This window comes from Perna viridis, chromosome 13 (assembly GCF_037379345.1).
Source record: "Perna viridis isolate PV_CMFRI_1.1 ecotype Kerala chromosome 13, ASM3737934v1, whole genome shotgun sequence".
Taxonomy (NCBI): Eukaryota; Metazoa; Mollusca; class Bivalvia; order Mytilida; family Mytilidae; genus Perna; species Perna viridis.
Window position 1 is genome coordinate 21,954,953 of NC_142457.1, and position 20,660 is coordinate 21,975,612.

Genomic DNA, 20,660 nt, shown 5'->3' on the forward strand with positions numbered 1-20,660 from the left:
ATATTTTTTAAAGTTTTTACAAATTGTTCCTAAGGAAATGGTAGAGGGTCAGATAGTTTTTGGAGGTTTTTGCCCCACCATTTTTTTGAATCAAGGGCTGAAAGGCAGATATTTTAATCCCTTGATGCGATAAATTATCCCTTCTGCTGCGATATTTTAACCCCCTGCTGCTATATATTAGCCCCCTGTTGTGATATTTTAACCCCCTGATGCGATTAATTAACCCCCTGTTATGATAACCTACCCTCCTGCTGCGATATTTTAACCCCCTTTCTGTGATAGATTAACCTCCCTCTATGGGTGTAAAAATATCATAAGGGGTATGTTAAAATAACCCAGAGAGTCAGTATTTTATACGATATATTGACACCGGGGTTAACATCAGATGATATTTTATCCCAGGGGTCAATATTTTGCGGGGGTCAAAATATCATATGACACCGGTTATTACCAATATTGTATTTTGATAGTAACTGTTCATTGATAGAATTAATTGCCTGTGACTTGGAGCAAGTCAGGAAGACCATGTTAGTTTTAACAAATTTAAACATATGGATTTGCAGTTCCATTGATACATCTTGGTTAGAAACAATATCCGCACAGAGAATTTCTGCTTTTAGGGTGTTTTTCAATACCTTAATCTTGGAACCTTATGACTCCGATTCTACTTTTTTTTGGGTGTGACCCTGATATTGGGGTGGGGGGATAGTTTCCATTTCAAACATAGCTCTAACTACGTAGGAAACAAATCAAGGTCCCTTTTTTCCATAATATGATGAAGTTTTAACCCCTTTTTTGATCTTATAATTGACAAAAGCTTGTAATGATCCCTTCAAAAGGCAGAAAACAGCTTCCCCTAAATAAACTTATCTTAATTTTTTGGAGACCCATTCTTGTGGTAACCGAGAATTTTAAGACGGCCTTCTTTTCCTGTCTCCCTTTACCCTCATAAATGGCCGACCCCTTATAACTTGGAAACAATAAGAGATATATGGTTCAGAAAACTGATTGTAAAAATGCAGATTGGCTTTATCATGAGGAATCCTTTGCAAAACTTTTTAAATCGTAAAATACTTTAAAATCAATTAGGTTTTTTATTGTTTTGTTTTTGTTTTTGTTTTTGTTTTGTTTTTTCAGGCATGGCCTACTTTAGCCCCAGTACTACATTCTGCAGTTCGCCATACCCCACACCCACCTATTTTAAGAAATAGGTTTGAGATTGGAGATTTTTATGATTTTATTATGCAAATAAAAATAATTAGGGAACCATTAGCTGTATAATTGGATTGAACCGGCTTCACTTAAAAATGTGTCAGCTGTGTATTTCAGGAAACTGAGTTCAAAAAGGGCACAATTCCCACACAATTTCATATTAGTATTTATTCACAACTACAAATTGTCTCTTTAATACAAACAACATTTCTTTTAACTCTGGTCAGTAGTATGACAGGAGTTGTTATGAAAAAGAAAAGAATATATAAGGTACTTTTGTAAACCAAGTTCAAAGTATCATTCCATGTTTGAGAGAACAAATCTTCCTTGTATAAAATGAATTGTGTCCTAACTAGTACCTCTCTTTGAAATATATTTAGTAATTTGCCTGGAATTGCAAAAACAACCTGACTGGGATGAGGAGCTCTAAGAGTGGGACGAGGGGCACAGTGCTGGACTAGCGCTGTTTATTATTTAGATGATATTGAGCCTATTTTGTTACATTGGTTCATCCTAATCTTGGGTCAGATTGTCCTTTAATGTATTGAGAGGGCATATAGCTCATGACACACAAAGTGAAATAAGTTTCTGTATATCAGATTTCAATCCTTATAAGTAGAACTATTTCTCGTAATTGTAGGTTGGTTTTTTGTGTACCTTACTTAAGTAAATACTTCTGGACACTGTGATTGTGCTAATGTACGAAATCTTTTAGTTATTCCTGCCAATCCTGGCTTTGACATTAGAATACTACTTTTAAAAAAATGTATTATGTATTAGAAAGCCATAATATTATATTTTTCTTTAAATTTGTGTGCCATTAGTAGGACAGGGAGAGACACTTTACAATATTGGTTAATTTCAATATTTCCCTAAATTAATGGAGTAATATGCAACGAACGTCTTCAAAAACAAAAGCAGACAATTTTTATACATCATTTTCTAATGATGAAAAAAAATCAACTTTTAATATTAAAAATACAATTTCTAATATTGAAAATGCGTACAAGTGACACAGTGATAATGAAATTTAGATTTTTAGTATTAAAAATTTATATTCTAATACACATGTATTGGAAAATGGTTTTCGAATATTAGAAAATTATTTTTTTTTTCAAATTAGAAATCGGATTTCTAATATTAGAAAATGATTTTATATATTAAAAGATCATTTTTGAATATTAGAAAATGGATTTTTAATATTAAAAATGATTGTAGAATTTTTTGATATTAGAAATTGATTTTTTAATTTTAGAAATTGGATTTTTAATATTAAAAATTCATTTTCTTCAGTTAAAAAATCAATTTCTCTTGTTAAAAAAAGTTTTTATTTTTGATAATAGTAATTTCATGTTTAATAGAAAATCAGTTTCGACATATACATATCAGATTTTATTTTGATGTCTAAATGTGTCGATAAAATATGCAAACTTATAAAATGTTGTATGACAATTGAAAAAAAGTGGCAAAAGATAATGATTTGGAAAACAATATTCAGAGGTAAGAGTAAAGGAAAAGGGTTTTGTTCTCTATTGATAGATCAATGGATACGGCAATATTCGTTTTTTTAGAAGAACTAAATTAATTTTTTTTTTTATAATAAAACAAAATACTATCAGTATCTGATGAAAAAATATGAAAAATTGAATAAGTTGAAAATATTCTGTATTATTTAGAAAAAAAGTTATATAGTGAATATATGACAGTGTGTGTTCCATTTTTTGCCAGGTCATTGATACAAGAAAGGTGTGTAACTCGACCACTCCACGTGAATGAACACAGATTGTACTTGCCAGGTCATTGATATAAGGAAGGTGTATAACTCGACCACTCAAGGTGAATGAACACAGATTGTACTTACATAAGGTAATATATCATCTGTATTGATGTGGCACGTGGATGGAATTAGGGTAATACATTTTTTTGTAAATAGTTGGTTGTCACGCAACAATCTTTGGATCATCTTGTAAATAGCAATGAAATTTAATTGTTCATACAAACAGGTTTGTTATTTATTATTCTCATGTTGATAACAAGCTTGCATTTAGTTTAATACAAATAATATCCTGCCATTTTTTTCAATTATGCCTGTTTGAAATAACTTTTAACTCTTAAACTATGTTTACTTCAGTCATTATATAAAAAAAATATCGTTTGGTTGACAGAAATTTAGGAAGTTTTTGACTAAAGAGAAAAAGGCCAAATTTTGGGTCAGTTGTCGATGAGATAGACATTTTGGAAGTTGTTGATTTATGTAGGAGTAAGGGTCAAATTTAGGTTTCTGTCAGATATGTTGGAAATCTATATGGTAAAGACTGTTGCCTTATTCAATTTATCATTTTTTTTTCTATTATTTTTTTTAATTAAAAAAATGTCCCTGGTACTTTTATCTATTGAAAAAAAAAATTCAAACAACCTATTTACCATTCCATTTTTTTTGTTGAAATATTTTATTCAACTGTCATACTTTTATCGATATTGATGTTTTTTTTTTCTCTCTCCTTTTAATGAAAAAAAATGAACTTCTATTTCACTGCTTCTTGTCGCGTTTCCTATTTTTTTTTATACTTTTCTTGTCACCAGTTGTAAATGAAAATATAAATGAAATCAAAGCCACCAGAAAAATCCTGGAATCAAATAAAAGAAAACTTGGTGAATTATTGGAACAGGAAGAACTCATTAAGAACCATGCATCAAATTTCGAAACATTCATTGCAACAAAACAAATGGAGAGAGAAGTTCAAGAATCAGAAGAAATCTTACACAAATTATCTGAAAAAGGAGCCATGGATAATACAGACATAGAAACGAATAAAAACATCACAGCAGACGACACAATTTTTGGAATAAAAACTCTGTGTGACATAAACAAATTCAGATTTAAAGGTAAATAAAATATGTTTAATTTATAATGATTTAATTTATCAGAAATCTTTAATAACAATATCAGAAATTTTTCTTTTTTTTTGTAAGAAGTTTTTGTCACAAACATGTTTTAATTGACTGACTTAGTTAATAATCTTTAATAACAGAACTTTTACTTTTTTATTCACATAAATGTAATAATTAACTTGATTAAAATCTTTTAAAAATTATACAAAATTTGTTTATTTAGTATAATGAATGATTGTTTGGAAATTATTATATATTTCTTTGTAAATTAGTGTTGGTCTTCATCAAGTTTGTCAAATACATGTATCTAGATTTGTCATCAGTGAAAATCTTTTCACTTCATTGTTTTTGTTTATAGTTGTATTTATCATTTTCATGTTTCTAACTTTGACTTTTTTCTTAAAATTTGGAATTCCTATAATTGTTTTACAAATATTTCTTACATGTACAACATCAAATGGTGTAAACAAATAGTTATTACTTATTTTAGTCATGAATATCATGTATGTATTCTGTTAAATTATGACTAAAAAAAACAAAAACATACTTTCAAAAATGTAAAAAGAAACTGTAGAAGTAGTAATGTAAATACATGTACTATACATGTATTTTATTTTTATCCATGATTTGAATTGTTTTACCAGACATTTCAACCTCAACTCCTGCATCATGTGATTCTTTGTACATGTACATGTAAGTCTGTTGCTTTGACTGTAAAATTATTTTAAATACATTTCTTATGTACATGTATAAATCTTTCTGAATTTTTTTTTCTTGAGGTGTAAAATATTTTTGAATACTGACTTAACTGGAAATTATCTTCACTTATTTTAAATACAATGAGATATTGTCAATACTTGCCAGGTTTATAGTACATTATGTACATGTAAATTACTTCAATACATACATGTACATGTCATGTTCACGTGGAATTTTTTACATTATTTGTTTATCTTTTTTGTCACTTGTAAATATATATATGTGTGTATTGTTTTCTGTTATGTCATGTTCATGTACTTGCAAAATGGGATAGACAAATTATGAAATGGGGGAAGGGGGGGGGTTTCCCATTGTGATTTTGGCTAGTATTTGCTCATTGAAGCCCAAATATAGAAATTAGAAATTTCAATCAAATGGGGGAGGGGCGGGGCCCAATCCCCTGAATCTGCCACTGTGCTTAGGCCAAAATGAAAGTATGTGTGTTTACCGTCACGTTTATTTTGTTTTGTTTTTTTTTGGGGGGGGGGGTGTACAATTGCTGACAGTGCTGGCACTGGAGGCACCATTGTTGTTTAACACGATAAATACCAGTACCGGTGACGGAAAAGAATTTCCAGAATTTCAGAAAATTGCCAATAAAAAAGTTAGGGTCACAGCAATAAAATGATGGTCGATTGGATGACTGTAAACATACATTTTTTGGCCTTAGGTTAACACTTAAATTTTATAATCATCTTAAATTAGTCCAGATCTAATGAAGGTTAATTTAATAGGAAAACTCAAGTGAAATGATGAACAAGGCCAGTGAAGCTTTTTACTGTGATGAATACACCTAGTTAGTATTTTTCTACCGGTAGTAACACTTTTTAAGGCCTTGCCATTTCAAATTACATTGTACATGTACATGTATTTTAATGGTTGAATGATTTGGAATTTTTCTCATGATAGACTAAGACAATGTTAATTTATCAAGAAGAACAAGGCTCAGTGGAAGTGGATTTTAAACACTTGGTGAATTTGGATTTTTCAATGTGGACGAGGCCATCATGATTGATCATGATCGATGTGGATATTAACATGATCAACGACAAACCTTCTATTTAGAAGTTGTGACACATTTCAATATAGCCTGTGGAATATGAATGCATCATAAGGACGCAGTCAACATGGACATTTTAAACATTGGATATTTTCTAGAGACTTTAACAATTCATGGAGTCTTCTATTATGTGCTCAGCCAATATTTTTTTTTTGATGAACAATGTCTAGTGAGAATTTATTTATATATATGTTGAACTTACATGTAGCTATCTAAGGTTTTTTCATATGTACATGTATAATCCATTGTGTCTTCAGCTATCCACATATCTTGAAAAGCTGTAGATACAAGTACAGTACAGGTGTTTAGTGATCATGGTGTTTGTTCGTCCTTCAACTCCCCTGAAACCCCTGAATGGAATTTGATGGAACTTTCACATATTCTTTATACATGTATTATGATGCCATTGTGCATTTCCTATTTTTTTTCCTAACTGAATGACGTTTGGGGTTACCTGATGTGAAATTTATCTGGATAAGTGGTGGGGGAGAAGGGCTTTCCTAATCTGCAACTTCTATGATATCGCTGAATTGAATTTGATGTTACTTCCGCAGATTATTCATTACTTGATGTTATTTTGAATCTTCTATTTAGTTTTTGCATCTGAATTGTTTAATCATTGAAGGGGTATCCTAGATGTATATGGTTTTTTGGGTAGGAAAGCGGCAGGAGGATATCACCAAGTGAGGTTTGCTTACAGGTTTTTTTTTTAGTACATGTAAAGAATTGTTATTTTCTTATTGAGATATCTCTCTTAAAATTATGCAATGTATGTATCGAGTGTCAGTCTCTGTAAGAATTTGGCAGTTGTTGAACCATGGTATGAAAAAACCAACAGTTTTGCTAGTGTAATTTGACTACATGTATTTGCTCTAAATTCTAAGAAAAAAAGTAAAAATTTTTCATATCATTTTGATAACACGAGGTATAATCACATTGAAATGCACATAAAATGAAGAATTCAAGGGCAGCAAATTCTGTCAAAAATTTCTGGACAAATCCAGAGATGCAAAGATCAAATTATGGTATGATATAGAGAAAGTATCCTAGCATAAATTAAATTGTCAGATTGGTGGGGTTTTTACAACCATTTTGCCTGATTCTTACAAAAACTTACACTTATATATTAAGTTCAAAAAGAGATACAATCCATTAATTTAAATTCTACATGTAAGTAATTTTTAAGTACATTGTAATGGACATTGTAGTTCTAAGGGAGACAATCCATTTTGCTTCCAAATCATGTCAATGCTATCCATCAGTCATAATTAGTAGGAGTTGATGATTGTAACAAACAAAACTTTTAATCAAGATTTTATCATTTTGGGGACTTACATGTAGTTGTTTTATTTTTTATTGTTTTTTTTTATTTGATTTTTTTGTTTTGTTTTTGTAGACTTTATTACAATATTATAACAACATTTACCACTTAATTTTTTGTAAGTAATTTTAGTGCAAAAGAAATTTAAGTTTTAAAGTCGATATGACAATTACTTAATTATACCTCTATTTTGGTGTATCAATTAAGTTTTCTTCCAATTCATTATTACTGTGAAACATTTTAAATCAAGCCATTGTACTTCACAATAATCATAAATGAGATGAGTTATTGCTCCAGAATTTTCCAAGTATCCAGAAATTTACTTACCGGGGTACAATTGTTGAATTAAAGAAAATCTGATAATTTTTTGTGTAATTGTCTTTTAATTTTGTACAAATAGAAGATGTAAAAATATAAATATGTATTCTACAAAACTCTCATTTTGTTTGTCTTCAGGGGCTAGTTGTAATTTCTTCCCTTGTCAACAAGTTTGAGTGATCATAGGACCACTTTTAAGGATTGGTTGTTTTTTACTTCTCTGTATCTGCCAAAATAGCAGAAAATACAGATATTAAGGCAATGGTTCAAGGTAAGGCAAGGCAATGGTTCAAGGTAAGGCTTGCCTTATCTCTTGGAAACCAGTAATTGATTTAATGATGGATGGTACTTCCATGAGCTAGCACATTGAATAGATTGGTGTGAACATAGAATAAAGTATTCAGCTGCTTCTTAATTACTGTCCGTAACTGTTTCCTCAATTATTGTACAAAATGGCGATAAAACAATGACCAGCCGGTTGACCCTATTTTTTTCAGGATGTGACAATAAACACACATTTTTTTGGCTTATTTCTAGGAAACCAGTGAATGATTTAATGATGGATGGTAATTCCACGACCTAGCACATTGAACTGTTTAGTGTGACGATAGGATCATGTATAAAGCTGTTTCTTACTTACTGCCCAGTACACCAACTGGAAGTTTGGGCAACAACAAAGACAGGCAAAAGTGGCATGTCTTTGTTGTTGGTATGATGCCACATTATCTCTGCTTGGCTTTCACACAGATAATTAACTGTTATCAATCAATAAATAAATCGATCAGTCAATCTCTTCCCACTGACACCATAAATAAAGCATTCACAAAATTTATACAAATTACAGAAATGAACAAACAAAAAACATATTAAGATTCTAACAGGTGTGGATCCAGATAGGTTAAAACAAATCTGCAGTCCTATAATGGTGTCACTTTGTCGTCAGTTTCGTCACTGTCGTCGTAGATATTTCATGTTGATGACTTGAGTATAAGTATATAGACCTTAAGGAAATTAAATCACAAATGAAAGTCCAGTATTGATTTTGGGGTTTTTAACTTGAACTGATTGTTAATGAGGGGCCAGAAACAAATCTTTTCCTGTTTTGCAGATAATAGCTTGAGTAAAGATGAATGGATCTTACAAAATGTACATCAAGGTGGCATACCCCATCTCAAAAGAAAGGCTGGGATTGACTATGGGGGTTATGCTTATTTAGGAATAAATGGCCAAAAAGAGACATAGCTAATTTAGGTCAAGTTCTCTTCCTGTCTCAACTGTCTAATTGCATTAAAAATTGAAATCTGTAGCAAGCTTTGAACTTGACCCAACTCTTCATGGTTTAACCTCAGCAGTCTCCACAAGCTTAGCCCTGCTAAGCATTTCATTTGTTAAATATTTAATTAAGGCTCAGACAATTTTCTAATTGGGGGTGGACGGGGGGCTCAAATTTTATGTTGAGTTGGATTTTTTTTGTCCACATGCAAAAATAATTTATTTTTTCAGCAACAGCCAGAGTTAAAAGTCTTATTTGAATTATAACTCACATTGTTTAGGGATGGTGGCAATATTGAATCATATTTTTTAATCGTATGACGGAGAACAAAATTTTGGCATAAATTTGGAATAAACTTATTTTTTTTATAACAAACCAAGCCAGACTCCCCCAACTTTCTCATTTTGCAGTCCCCTGATTGTAACCTTATTCCTGCATGCACATCTATATATAATGCCTTACTTTCCTATGAAGTTTTATCAAAATCAGTCAAGCGGTTTAGGAGAAGTTGCCCTTCTGAGATTTTATTATTGCAGCACTTGAGTTCAATTATCTCCCCTTGGAATCTCCTGGCAGTAATTATATTACTTCATGCACATCTAAACATGTTGCAAACCTTTCTATAAAGTTTCATCAAAATCCCTTTCATTGTTAGAGAAGATGCACTTATGATTTATAAACATGAAACATACTCAATTTGGATTATCTCCCTTTGTAGTCTCCCTGACAGTAACCATATTTCTTCATGTACATCTTCATATGATGCCAGCTTCCTACAAAGTAGGGTGGTTTGATTTTATAACGAGTTAAAAATAAAAAATAATTCCAGAGTTGTAGTCATATACGACTATCCACCGGGAGGCGCTGAAAAATTTGGTTATATATCACCAGAAATTAATACACAATAACTCTCAATAATTTTGGGGTGAAGCGAGGAGCTAGTGCCTCTGAGGTTTGTAAGTAGAAAAGCTGAGGACCTCTGATTGCCCTTGCAATCAACCCTTGATTGAAATGGTACCTTATGACTCACCGATACCAATATCTCAGGCTGATAACAAAGGCAATATTAAAAATTGGGGTGCATTAGTAAAAACATTTTTTGTGGTGGATTTTGATTTTTATTCTCCAAATTATTAATTTCAGCCCCCCATCCCCTCCTTCCTCCTTTCAGTAAAATATGGTCAGTGCTGCCTCAACTGGATATTGTGTGGGACTTCACTTTACATTGGCTTGTAATGTAAAGCCTCAAATAACAATCTGATAAAAAATAAAATTAAAGAGAAGCTAAAAAATATTGGTCTAAGGGAGATAATAAAAAAAAAATAATTAAAAACTTGATTTGAAACAAAAAGCGCAGCTCAAAATTTAGATATTTGATAAAGTGAATTCTGTCTAAATCAGACACTTTGTTGAAGATCTTTATATCAGTGTAAATGTAGATTTTGGAACCTTAGAAAACCAACAACCTATACAAGTCTTAGAGGAGCCAATTTAAATTTGAAGGATGTAGGTTTAGACAAGTTTCACAGTATGTAATTCATACAAAATAACATACATAGATAAATAAATATAGTGACTTTCCTTTGTTAGTTCAGTCTGTGCTTTTCGTCATTAGCCCAAAACCTGAGGCTAGTAAAGATTGATTCGGGTTAGTGAAAAGTCTGAGAATTTAAGTTGCATTCTTATAAAACAATTACTGCAATTGACTGTTTGGACCAACAGCTGAAAGTTTTGATGATACAGACTGTAACAGTTAGTAAATAACACAGTTTTTGTGTAAAACGTGGATTAAAATGTCAATTTTCATATCAAATAGCATAAACCCTACAAATCTGGAGAGCATAAATCACCTTCAATTTACTCTGATAAAAAAGATACTTGAACATCAGAAGTTTATCATGATGATCCCAACTGGTTATACTCCACCCAAAAAGAGGGTCAGGGTAGTTAGTAGAAAGGAAGGGTCTAGATACATTCTGGAGCACTCAAGAAGTCAGGCTAGTTTGTACAAATGACAGTCTAAATCCATTCTCCAAGATGAAGGCAAAAAATATTTGTGGTAGGTCCTCAGTTGCTGAATCCATAGATGATGACGAAATGCCATCATCTCAAACAGCCCCAAGTACATAGTACTGGAAGATGATATTTACTCAGTCAAGATGAACATGGAACAATTGAGATGAAAGCAGACTACGAGTTCTTCCGACACATACTTCTATGCCACTGGAGAGACACCAGACCTGAAAATAGAACCGAAAAAAATGTTGTACATACAAGCACAAAATATGCAACTATTTATCTCATGGATTTTATTTTTAAACCAAACCTGTCCTAACAGACAGAAAGACTGATACCCAGACCACTTTATACACTTGACTAATTAACCTGAGGTTAATAAACTACCTCCAACCTAGCACGTAACAGACAGACATGAAACCACAATATACATGTAAACTTTAGGCTTGACTAATCAAACAGTTAGACTGGCACCTTGACAACGTTATACACTTGACTAATTAATCAGAGGTATATAAAAACTACATCCCAAGCAAACATGACAGACAGACAGACAGACAGACAGACATGAAATCACTATATACACTTCAGGCTATACTAATCAGACAGTTAGACTGACACCTTGACCACTTTATACACTTGACTAAGTAACCAGAGGTATAAAAACTACCTACAAGCCTAACATACTACAGACAAGAGATCACTTTATACATTTGACTAATTTACCACATATATATAGAAAATACCCAAAAACCTAACAGACAAACAGACTGACATGACATAACTTTATACACCTGACTAATTTACCAAAGGTAGAACAAAAAACTACCTCCAAACCAATAAAGCTACAGACAGACTGACATAACATCAATATATACACCTGGCTAATTTACCAAAGGTAAAAAAAAAAACTACCTCCAAATCAACATGCTACAGACAGACAGACACGAGATCACTTAATACACTTGACTAATTTACCAGAAGTATAAAAAACTAGCTCCAAACCCAATATGCTACAGACAGCCAGACTAAAGGTTACTTTACACACTTGACTAATTTACCACAGGTATATAAAATACCTAAAAACCTAACAGACTGACAGACAGACAGACAGACAGACATGAGATCTATTAATACACTTGACTAATTTACCAGAAGTATAAAATACCTACCACCAAACCTAACATGCTACAGACAGACAGACAGACAGAGAGACAGAAAGGAGATCACTTAATACACTTGACTTATTTACCAGAAGTATAAAAAAACTACCTCCAAACCTAACATGCTACAGACAGACAGACACGAGATCACTTAATACACTTAACTAATTTACCAGAGGTATAAAAAAAACTAGCTCCAAACATAACATGCTACAGACAGACAGATACAAGATCACTTTATACACTTGACTAATTTACCACAGGTATATAAAATACCTAAAATAAAAACCTAACTGACAGACAGACACACAGACAGACTGACACTTTATACACCTGGCTAATTTACCAGAGGTATAAGAAAACTACCTCCAAATCAACATGCTACAGACAGACAGACACAAGATCACTTAATACACTTGACTAATTTACCAGAGGTATAAAAAACTAACTCAAAACCTAATATGCTACAGACAGCCAGACAAGAGATCACTTTATACACTTGACTAATTTACCACAGGTATATAAAATACCTAAAAACCTAACAGACAGACTGACATGACATCACTTTATTCACTTAACTAATTTACTAGAGGTATGAAAAACTACCTCAAAACCTATCAAGGTACAGACAGACAGACACGAGATCACTTTAAACACTTGACTAATTTACCAGAGGTATAATAAAACTAGTTTCAAACCTAACATGCTAAAGACAGACTGACATGAAATCATTTTATACACTTGACTAATTTACCACAAGTATACAAAATATCTAAAAACCTAACAGACAGACAAGACTAACATGACATCACTACATTCACTTGACTATCAAGTAGAGGTAAACAAACACTGCCAAAACTAATGTGTGACAGACAGACAGACATGAGATCACTATATACACTTTACTAATCAATCCAAGATATAACAGCTACCTCCAAACCTAACGTGTGACAAACAGACTGAATCACTAATCTGTTCAGTATTGAAATTATTGCCATATTCAACTCAGGGGATACCAATCCATAAAAAATAAACACATTTTTCTGAAATTTGCACCAAAAATAGATCTTATTTACTGAACATTTTCACCAGAAGTTTCACTCCATAATTTGTTTTGCCTAGCTTTGCGCGACATTAAATTCAATTAATTCCCACCCCCTTAAACTCAAATCCTGGATCCGCCCCTGATTAATGACATTTTCAGAGGCATAAATCCAAGGAGAGTCAAAAATCCCTTCTAAATACAATTTTCTTACAGCAAAAGGTAATAAAATACATAGAAAACTGATTTCAACAAAAATAAGTTAAGATATTATAGCAAATACCTCAAAAATCAGAAAATTAAATTTATACTGTAAAGGGAGGTAATTCTGCAGTACATGTACAGTTTATTCAAGATGACTCTTTATGATTGCATGTTTTATTGATTTTTTCATAAAATAAAAAAGAAATTCATGTATTTTCTTAATTTCAGAGCTGACCAAACAACATAAAGGCTTGTGTACTTTAAAAAATCCTCCACAAAGTTGAATCAGAATAGAGGTTTTTTTTTAGTGTGTTTCTTCCAATGTTTTTTGCTGTCCTGAACTTTACATCTTTAATAGTATTTGCAACAGATATGTGGGACAAGGATCAAATATACATGTACAAGGGATTTTTTTTTCATTCTGTAATTTCATGTGGAAATTTTTATTTGGTCCTGTGGAACAAAGTCAAAATTTAGGACATTTGGCAGTGGTCACTTTTCATATCTACGAGGTCTCTAAAGCATAGAATGGCACTCATTAAGAAATGTTTCTATACATGTTTCCATTATGGTAAAGTTTTATTGAATTTGAAGTGGTGTAAATTTTTTTATATGTCAAAATGGGTCTGTTGAAATGCATTTCAAAATTAATTGTGTTCTGATACATGTACCTATTGGAGAGGTCACATTTTCATATGTTTTGGGGGGTTATTTCTGAGAATTAACGGAATAAAATTGAAATGTGGCTAAAAACAAAAAAAAAAAAATTTTCATTTTGTCCATATCTAAATGGGTTTCTATGGAATTTTCAATGTAAATCTCTTAATTGCTTATGGCATCATGGTAAAATTGGGCAAATGAGCTAATTATTGTCTCATTATGAGTTTCTGCACACACAGTGTCATAATAACAGCAAATAAACACCATTCATAATCAGTGGAAAGGGTATAGGTAACAATTTGAACATTTAGAACTTGTTTTTGATGGGAAAGGTCATTTGGTAAAATAACAGTTTTTGTCAGTTGTTGCAACCTCTTGTAATACATGCACAACTCTGTACTGCATTGGTATGCAATTCTGAAAACAAATTTGAGAGAGAAATGTCTTGAAAATGTAAAAAAGCATGATTTCCCATTCTTTTACATATATTTTGGATAAATATGCCACTTAAGCCCCTACCAAGTTGACAAAAAAACAGTTATTTTGGAGCCGGTCTTACAATAAAGAGCCTCAAAGTAGAACAAAACCTGACCTGATATGAAAAAGAAAAATCCAGTTGAGTTCACATGTACCACATAAGCATCAAAAAATGCATTTTAAAATATCTGTTCACTATTTTTTTTGGCTGTAGGGATGAAATCTGAGTATAAATATCATATTTGCCAAAACTCGCAATTTAACAGCCCTGGTCTTGGATTGATTTAAATTGCATCATCTGATAGTTTAACCTAAAAGACAGCCTCTGTTATTTTTAAAGTACATTTAATGTGTCTGGAGCACTTCAGAAGCAAGTTTGGGTTCATTCATTTACTTTTAGCTTCTAACAATGAGTTTTTATATATGTACACCTGTACTAAGTGAAAATGCTCTAATACTGCAGTATCATGTATTAAAACACATATTTTTGTCTTAAATCAGATGGAAACCTGACTAGCTGGTGTTTTGTACTTCAGAAACATGCGATGCAATGGAAATAAAGAAAAAAAAAACGACAGAGTAAATCTTCAAATATTTGAATTGAGGCCATTTAGAGGACACTTCTTTATCCAATCTGCACAAAGTTGAAGTCACAACATACATGTACACCATGGATATAAAATTTGCATAAATCTTTTTTTTTTTTAAACAAATTTCCGTAAAACTTTGCAGTTAGACTAAAAAATTGATGAGCTTTACACAAATGAAGTATTTATTTGAGTTTCTGAACAAGCCGATCTAAAAGGTAAGGGATCACACTTAATTCCCCCAAGACTTTTCGTTGTATACGAATATAGTGTGTTTCTTCCTAATTTTGTCATAAATGCACTACGAATAAACTGTGTTATCATACCTGTACTGGCAAACTTTATCGCTCACCTAGTCAAACTTGGTCATTTAGTTTCTAGAGCTGGACTCTTGACCTTACTGTACTATTTTCACAAGAATCATTTAATTAATAGAGTAAAAGTATCGAAAATGGTCATACGTGCGAACTTACACGATTTAATCATATTTATTTGTCCCGCAAACCACAGATACGTGAGGACAGGTCCCTATATGAGTGCCCCAGAGGCTCTGATATACAAAAAAAATGTACATGTAGGGACCTGCCGATACATCGGTAACTAGATGTGCATTGTATTGACCCATATTGTATAGAAAAAGGGAAAAAGCCAAAAAATATGTGAAAAGTCTGTCAGAAAAAAAAGGGGATACGCACCAAGAGGGACATGTCCTCAAATACCTGTGTCATCAACACGATTAAGCAGGTCAAATTTCTCCCAAAACCCAAACTTAAGAAACTTCGAATTCAAACCCATAAATTTGTGTTTCAATCTCATTTCTTTGATAAGATGTGTCATGAATCTGACAAAGAGCCCAAAAAGTGTGACTTACGGTGAGTTTTGTGAGACTATTTAAAACTGGACCAAAGCGTTTTAGTATATTTAGCTGATCCTGAGATGCCTTCTTACACAACTTACCAATATTATGAATATCAAAATTATGCTTTAATATAATCAACTTCTATAATATTTTTTTTTTTACAAAATAGCGGAAGTCAAATGTCTCAATTAAAGCCCGCTCTGGGTACAGGAACAACAAACATATCATGGAACCGGAGTATTCTGGTTTTTGACTTAAACTGGAGTGAACCAGGCCATTTATTGGTATAAATATATTATCACATTATTCAATATTTCAATATTCTGTCTTCAGTGTAGACACGTCTTGAAAACAAATGGAACTTAGAACAGACACTCCTTGCCTAGAGAGTTTAGCCAATCTCCAGATGCAATAATCCCTTTAAGATTCAGTGCTGGAGATACTTTTTTTTTTATTTTAACCACAATTGGTGGTGGTCAAAACAAAAACATATCTTCAGCACTGAATCCCTAAAGGGATAACAGATGCAAGAATTACAGGACAAAAATCATGTTAGGAAACTTATTCAATTTGGCAGATACATGTAAGTCATTTTTAATATTATGTTATGTTATTTGAAATACAATTTAAAGTAACAATGGTTTCCGCAATAGACAACTATTTCTCGAAATATTTGGAACTTGATTAAACCCAAGTGGGTCCAGTATTGTATTAAGGCTAAAAACCACTAATTCAACTTCCCATAGGCTTCTATGCTAATTTCACAATATTCAATGGCTTCTCTGGACTTTACCTTAACTTTAACCTGCAGATGACTATATATCAGCATGATTCTACATATGTCAGCTCACAATCCTCAGAATGGCATGTGGGGTTAGCAGACTTGCAGTGCAGTACTGGTCACCGGAAGTGAAGGGTCTATAAATAGCATGGGAAATCCCAGTGTTTTCACAAGATAGGGGTATATTTAAAATTCATTATGGAGATTAGGCTTCACATCACAAGAAGCAAAATGCACCTATAAAATGTACAGAAATGTTTTTCCTTTCAGAAACTGTTTAAATTTTTTAAATAAGATGAGAACTTTTTTCACAGCACTATGAGGAACAGGGGTAATTTCTGCGTAGGACTATTTTTGCGTACGTTCCAAATGCTCATTGGTTGAATTGGTGGTCTGTAACCTAAAGAGTCACTTTTTGTCTTAGAAAAAATTAATAACTATACAGGTATCTTCCTACACACATACTGAATGCATCTGCAAAGTTTCAGTGAAATGTGACAAGCACTTTTTTAAATATTTGATTTTTAAATATAGGGTAACCAAGTTGTGCGAGCAAAAAAGTGACAATATTCTACCATACTGAAATGCATTAAATATTTGCAAAGAACTTTTTCTGACTTTTCAAATAAAAAATATCAACCACAACTTGTTTTTTAACAATATTAATGAAGAAATAGTTTTAAAAGTAATCATTTTCTGAGAAATTGGTCTATTTTTAAAAATTTATTTCTGACATGCCTCCCCCTTTTTCTTGATCACATGTCAAAAACCCTAAATCTTTAAATTTTCACAAAAGGTGATATATTTGGCTTTAAATTTGTAAATACAGTGTTTTCACATTTCAATTTTCTTTTCGAACCCCACTAAGTTAACAGTATTTGGCCAATTTGGGAAAAAGAACTGCGATCAGGTGACTTGCGTTTCCATAGAAGTGCGTCCTTAAGCTCAAAGGGTAAAAAGCACAGCAACACCGACTGTGTCGGAAAATCCCCCCCAAACAAAACAAAACAAAACAAACCAAACCAAAAAAATAGTTAAGAACAAGGAGTGGCATGTATACATATGGACCATCCATTGTTTACAAAGGGACCGTTCATTGTATACACAGGGACTGTTCAATGACACACTGCCTACAAAAATGATGATACTATATAATTTTCAATCTGCCCACTGACTGTCTTAGAATTTGAACTCCCAATGCCCTGCCTTATTTCAGCATTTTACCCCCACCTCCACACACACAAACCCAGATTTCGGCTTTAAAGGAGAGATGTTTATACATGTATGTACATTGTAAATATGCATGGGTGGTACACACATTCACTACGTGTCACTATTAATGTAAAAGAAAACTTCTGAACGCTATTAGTGGATTCAATGGGAGTACATGTATATTACGTCCCAGAAGTTTATCCTGTGGGTGAGGGGATATTCCAATACCATATACTTGAATGAGTTGATCGTGTTAGGTTTAGTGGATATTTATTTAAATTATTATTTATTTCATTAATCCTTCTACAAGTACATGGAAATAATATACTAGTAATAATTTATTCCTTTAACTGTCTCTTCCTTAACTGTAACCCCCAAAAACACTCAATGGGTGTGCTTAGTTGTACATAGACAGGCTTTTCAGGTTACACACAGGGCGTGTTTGTGCTACTGTTTTAAAGAATTACACTCAGCAATTATCGAAATATTAGTTGCTCTCACTCATGCAGAATAAGGATATGATTATTTATCAAAGAATCAGCTTTGGCTTTTGTCAAACAAACAAAAAAATATTATATGATTTCATGAGCGGATCCAGAGATTTCAAAAAACTGGTTCCAGAATAATGGGTACAAGGCTAAGAATTGCTGATCTGAGGTACAAAACATAATAAAAAATGTCAATAACAACTGTCTATACAATATTATATAATTAGTCGTGAAGGACAGTATCCAATTCCAAAATGAGATATATATATAGTTGACTCGCTGATTAATCTTTATTCTTTTTTTTTTATTTTTGCAAAAAAAAAAATTAAAAATCTTCCAACAAAAATGGGATTTAAACTTCTGACCCCTACATTCCAAATCTGCCAGAGGTTCAAATATGTACTAATAGTGGTTTTAATAATCATCAAAACAAGTGCTGTCCCTTTGGCAGTTACTGTGCTATGAGTTTGTCCGCTGTATAAATAATGACTGGTAATTATCTTAATGCTACAAAAGGATATGTTAATTAATCAGCGTACATTCAAATTGACACACTGTTCAAGTCTTGGTTGGTTGACATTTTTTGGGCGTGTAAATTTCGGGCAGACAAGGAGAGCAATTGGAACTAATTTGCCATTTCCGCTACACTAAAAAATAACCTCAGATGCAAAACGGATAATTTCTTCTTGAAAAAAAAAAATGCTGGAATTGTAGTCATACACGAAAATAATGCTACCCACCAGGTGGTGCTAACAAATTTGGCTAGATATTACAAGAAATAAAGAACAATATTACAACTAAGTGAAGAATGTTGGGGCGAAGCGAGGAGCTAGGCAAAAACAGTAATGGTAAAAAATATTTTCAGATGTCATATTAATCAAATATAATACACTATAACACCATAAATCATTTGCTTTAAATCTATAAATGGATCCTACTAGACATTAACATCAAAATTAACTTTTGGCGTTTCAAGTGGAGACAACTCTTCAACTAAATTAAAATAAATATAAGTTCCTATGAAAGGTAGCAAAGAAGGTCAAAAGTAACGAAATTGAACCCGTGAACAAAACATTATTTACAAAATACAGTAAATTATGCGTAGTAATAATATGAAAAGGGGAAAAGTTAGAATATAACATTTGGAGATTTAGGAAAACAACAAATTATCTGTTGGGGCTTTGTTACTTAGCAAACATGAAAACTGTGCGTTAAAGGCTTTCAAAAATAAAGTTCTAACACTTACCTTCCTAATAAATTGTCTAAACTTAGGAAAGCGTTGCAAACAAAACTATAAGTTCATGCTGCGTTATGAGTAAATATGAGTTATCTCCCTTGCTAACCATTTTAAAAGACGCTAATCTATTGTAAAGGTACTCAACAAATGACTCGAATTAAATAACAAAACTTAAAGATTACAAATGAATTCTACATTACCAAAATTCATCACTTTAAACAAAAATAAAATACTTCACAAAAAAGTTGAGGGGCAACTGCCTTTACGACCCTTTTAATTTGCTTCCGAGAATAAGTTACCCAATTGCAAACAAAATAACAAAAATATAATTGAGTTGCACGCATTGCAAAAATGCAACCGAGAAGCCTCTTTAATTAAGTCTTGCACTTAAAAAGGAAAATAAAATTTACTAACCTGAAAATATGCAAAGGTCTGTGAATGAAAATACTTTATTACAACTGGCTGGTTAAACTCCAAATCAGGAATGAAGGGTAACTACACCAAAAGGGGCATTCACGGATTTACCATAGTTGATTATGGTATATGGAAGATAATCCTCGAGGCGCAGCTGAGAGCATTTCTTTTTCATATGCAACTATCGTATAACCAATTTAGCTCATACTTTATTTGCCGAGATATCAATGAAGTTCAATCATAAACATCATCATTAGACCAACTGAAGACTAATTAGAACTCGGGGAAGAAACTGCAAACGGAACTTAGGATAAACCCTATAATTGGTATTCACATGAATGTCAACTCACCAACAATATACAAGACACCAAAAAAAAATATCTGTCATATGAAAGATGTCAGACAACGTACATGTAAGCTTCGGAAACATTCGTCTTCTTGAACCAGATAGTGACGAATCTACGAATTTTCGTTATATGGTATTCCAACACAAGACTTGTACTTTCAACAGGAAAATTGAAGGAAAAAATCAAGTTACATATACAAATGTACTTTCAACCGACATAAACCATTTTTGAGGGTAGGCCCGGTTCAGCACCACATTATAAAAAAAAATTATACAAGGATTTTATAGTTACGTGATACATACACTTAATGTGCAATGCTATTAAAAACAAGTACTTTT

General features: G+C 32.2%; 1 protein-coding gene and 2 long non-coding RNA genes across 3 annotated transcripts in view; 2 read left to right on the plus strand and 1 right to left on the minus strand.

Moving 5' to 3' along the window:
* The window catches only part of LOC148599997 (uncharacterized), a 26,366-nt gene extending 18,684 nt beyond the window's left edge, over nt 1-7,682 (plus strand). Inside the window, exons 3-5 of the long non-coding RNA XR_015918254.1 lie at nt 2,941-3,078; nt 3,796-4,098; nt 5,773-7,682. This is a non-coding gene — a long non-coding RNA (uncharacterized LOC148599997). The remainder of the gene's footprint in view (nt 1-2,940; nt 3,079-3,795; nt 4,099-5,772) is intronic.
* The window catches only part of LOC148599991 (uncharacterized), a 218,527-nt gene extending 210,176 nt beyond the window's left edge, over nt 1-8,351 (plus strand). Inside the window, exon 7 of the mRNA XM_088559706.1 lies at nt 8,100-8,351. The gene's annotated coding sequence lies outside the window, so the exon portion shown is untranslated. The remainder of the gene's footprint in view (nt 1-8,099) is intronic.
* On the minus strand, nt 7,265-19,774 carry LOC148599998 (uncharacterized). The gene is made up of 2 exons (XR_015918256.1): nt 19,571-19,774; nt 7,265-11,075 (listed from the first exon to the last, which is right to left on the minus strand). It is a non-coding gene; the product is annotated as an uncharacterized LOC148599998 (long non-coding RNA).
* Between the last annotated feature and the right edge of the window lie 886 nt (nt 19,775-20,660).